This window comes from Sinocyclocheilus anshuiensis, unplaced genomic scaffold (assembly GCF_001515605.1).
Source record: "Sinocyclocheilus anshuiensis isolate Anshui unplaced genomic scaffold, SAMN03320099.WGS_v1.1 scaffold2698, whole genome shotgun sequence".
Taxonomy (NCBI): Eukaryota; Metazoa; Chordata; class Actinopteri; order Cypriniformes; family Cyprinidae; genus Sinocyclocheilus; species Sinocyclocheilus anshuiensis.
In genome coordinates this window covers 136,959-140,891 of record NW_015555935.1, presented here as the reverse complement: position 1 = coordinate 140,891, position 3,933 = coordinate 136,959, and the positions used below count along the sequence as shown (strand labels likewise).

At 34.3% G+C, this 3,933-nt stretch overlaps 1 protein-coding gene across 2 annotated transcripts in view; it reads right to left on the bottom strand.

Moving 5' to 3' along the window:
• Positions 1-3,933, bottom strand: part of LOC107675963 (histone RNA hairpin-binding protein-like) — a 14,510-nt gene that overhangs the window by 3,598 nt on the left and 6,979 nt on the right. The window lies entirely within an intron of this gene.

Below are 3,933 nucleotides of genomic sequence, written 5' to 3'. Positions count from 1 at the left end.
TTTATTTCAGTTAGTTTTGCAATAACTGTTGTTAGTTTCGTTTCGTTTTAGTTTTTCATTTATTTTGATTTTTGTATTTTATTTCAGTTTACAAAAATGTTTTTTGACGAATCGTTTTAGTCTTAGTTTTAGTTTTCGTTTACGAAAATAACCTTGTGTAATACATATGTAGGAATGTCCCGAGCCGATCAAGCATTTTTTTTTTTTAACTGATCGTTATCTGCTCTCCTAAGCCAAATCCACCGGTGATTCGTCAGTTGTCATGCCGATGTCATGCAATAGGTGGTGGTATGCACAGACCTATGTCTATGGCGGTATGCACTTTCAACAGGACATAGTCATTAAAAGAAAAAGACACTCAAATGTGTTTGCATGACGCATAAGAACAAGGTCTGTTCTAGCGCATCATATGTGTTCAAGATTCGATGTTTAGCATACTTGATGTGCATTTTGTGCAAGGAATCACTCTACAGGAATTTATTTCCTATTACTTTAATCTGCCACCAGTCTATCTGAGATGTCTTCGTCATGACGCGTGGCTATGGGTTGCGTCTTGCCTCGGACTTGACTGATAGACCGGCATTCGCAAACTTCATGCTTTCCCAGCTATTCTTTTTTTCTTTTATGATGCAATAAATCTGCTTATTGTACATAATTTGTTTGTTTTATTAAACAATGGTTTTTCTGAACAATTTGCTATTTCTTTAAATAAATTCAATTATAATCAATTTGCATAGGGATAAAAATCTATTTCAGCTTCCGCTCTAAACTATAGGGAGCCCTTTTACATTACTATAAGGTTACAATTAACAACAGAGCCCAAAATTAAATTTAATTACTATTTGATTTTAACTATAATAATCACTCAAATAAAATAAAAAAAAATGTATGCAAACATGTAAATTGTTTTTAAATTAACTTCTAAATTATGCAATTTCTATTTGTTGTTGAAATATAATAATTTACAGAGTGGCTGTCATAACTTGTTCATAAAAGATTTATTTAAACATACATTAAATCATTAAGACATCACTAACAGGTAAAGCAAATAATGAGAATATAGTACATTTCTGAAAATGCTCATCTCTAGACTTCATTTCTCTAGCAAATAATGAGCTGTAGACACTGATGACTTTTGCCTGAGGTAAATAAAATGCTACGTGACATTTTGTTTACAAGTTGTTTTAATGACGTCTTTCTACGGTTTGAAACACTAATTAAGCGATTTACATGAGGAGTGAGATGTTCATTCATGTATATTTCGCATTAAAACTAGTAATAAAAGATGGAGGGATGATCGCGCTCACTCACGCTCTGCGCTGGCGTTAAAACGGAGGCATTTATACAGCGCTGTCACGCCATGTCATAGTGCCAAAACGGCATTTATTGTCTGAATTTCCTGAAATAAAAATGGAACAATTTGTTCGGTACACATACGTACCGAACCAAAAGACCTGTACCAAAAATTTAATTATATAATATAACACCCATTATATTATATTTATTATATACATACACATATACATACACATAGACACACACACACACACACACACACATATATATATATATATATATATATATATATATACACACACACACACACACAGTATCTCACAGAAGGGAGTACACCCCTCACATTTTTGTAAAAAAAAAAACTGTATTCGTTCGGTTCACATGCGTACCGAACCGAAAGACCCATACCGAAACGGTTCGGTACGAATACGTGTACCGTTACATCCCTTATACATATATACACATATGCATACACGTATATATACTTATAAAATGGTTAGTTCCATTCCTTGATTCTGATTGGTCAGCAGCTGTGTTTTATTCACGATACAGCACGGCTATGACCGCATCACCCAACGGTTCTGTGCATCACTGAGCAACACCCTTAGCAACATAAGCAGCAATCAATAATATAGCATCAAAACGGTTTCATTTATTATGTATTTCGGCAGAATTAACGGTTTATTTATTTAATGAAGTATGAGTGACCCTTGCTGGCGTTATGTTGCATCTTTCAACTTGAACTTTTCAGTTTCTAAGCTATTTTATTGAGAAATCACAGGACAGTGTTGACAATACATTTCCGCGCTGAATGATTCTGTGTGCTCGCGATCTACGCGTGATGTACGAGCTACTGTCTGAAGCCTATGTGTGTGCGTTACAGTGCAGCAGCGCATTATATTAGAACAGTGATTAATTTACCTGTACAATAGGCTGTTTAAAACAAGCATTCTCCTGTTCAATTTCAAGCATCCAGTAATATAATCACACGTCTTGTGGAGCGCTTTCAGAGTATGCATTTATTTGTCATTTTAACTGTTCGGAAACGGAGCGTAAATGTGGAAGTCATTCAAAGATTTCTTATCCTGTTGCGCCCTCTATAGGATCAGCGACTAGTCGACGTCAAGCTTAAAGCATCATGGCAGAGCATTGAAGTCGATTAGTCGGTGCAACCCCTACTGTATTAGTTTTCTGTTTCAGGTATGATTCTGTATGTCCATCAGTTTACACTGTAATGACGCTTGCAAACTCACGCTGTGCAGGGAATCAGTCTGTTTTAAGACTAAAAGACAGAAAACAGACGTTTTCTCATGCTGAGAGATAATCAGATGTATGTGTGTGAGAAAATATCATATATGGTGTTAAAAAATAAATGACAGCGGATGATAAGAGCTCCTATTCTCCGTTTTTATTTAAGGTCCATTAGATGAGGCATGTTCAGAACATGCTCTTGCCATTTACTGTTGCTGTCAGGAACTATTTTTTAGCGGAAGGACAGCATTTAACGAACTTGCTTCAAAAAAGTAACATTTCAATACATACATTTTTGGTTTTAATATTTTTTATTGTGTGGTAACCATTTTACAAAAGCAATAAGGTACTCGAGCCCGTGCTATATTGTGAATAAATCACGGCTGAAGGGGTTGCAAGCCCTCCGCTTCGCGTCGTGCCTAACAACGCCTTATTGCTTACATATATATATATATATATATTAGGGCTGTCAGTTTAACGCTATTCAAATATTTTAACGCAGTTAATGCACTGGCCCCACCCCCAGACCTGTACGTAATACTACATTTTATGGAGTTGACTGTTGACAAACATGATGCAGGGCAACAGCTCCATAAATGCGGTTATGCCCTAAAATTCAAGATATTGGTGCAAAAAATGCCCCTGCATGAGTTTTTGTCTCATATTTATATCATACGAAAAGCGATATCACACGAGCAGGGAGAGCAGTATTGCACGAGTTGTCCCGAATATCATGAGTTTAAATGTGATTTTATACAACAGTTCTGTAAATAAGTTAATATTGTGTTATATTTTAAAAAATATTATGTTTTTGCTCAATTTTGCAGAGAACATATAACCTTTAAAGCATAGCAGAATTGTTGCGCGTCTCCGAGCAACACAGCGATGTTTAGTTTCTGAATGAATCCGCGTTTTGAACGAATTATGTGAACCAGTGATTCAAAGGCCCATTCATAAACAGAGCCATTTACTTCATTCCTAAATGAATCAGCCGTTTGAACATCGAATTAATGAATGACACAAAGACATTTACCACCTGCTGGCAGATTTAGTTTCTTATTTAGAGTATAATTTCATTAAAAATAATAATAATAATCATAACAATAATCATTATTATTTTTTACATATTATAATTAATATAAATATAATTATACATAATTAATATAAATATAATAATATAAATAATCACATTATTATTACAAAAAACATTAAAGGTATAGTTCACCCAAAAAAAATAATTCTATCATTCTATCATCCATTGTAGTCTAAATGTTTATGTATAATATATTTTATGTTAAATCAAATAAATTATTTCTTTCTAAAGCTACAGTTTGTAATGTCTACTTCAGGGGTTTTCAACCTTTTAGGACATGCGCCGCCCCCTCA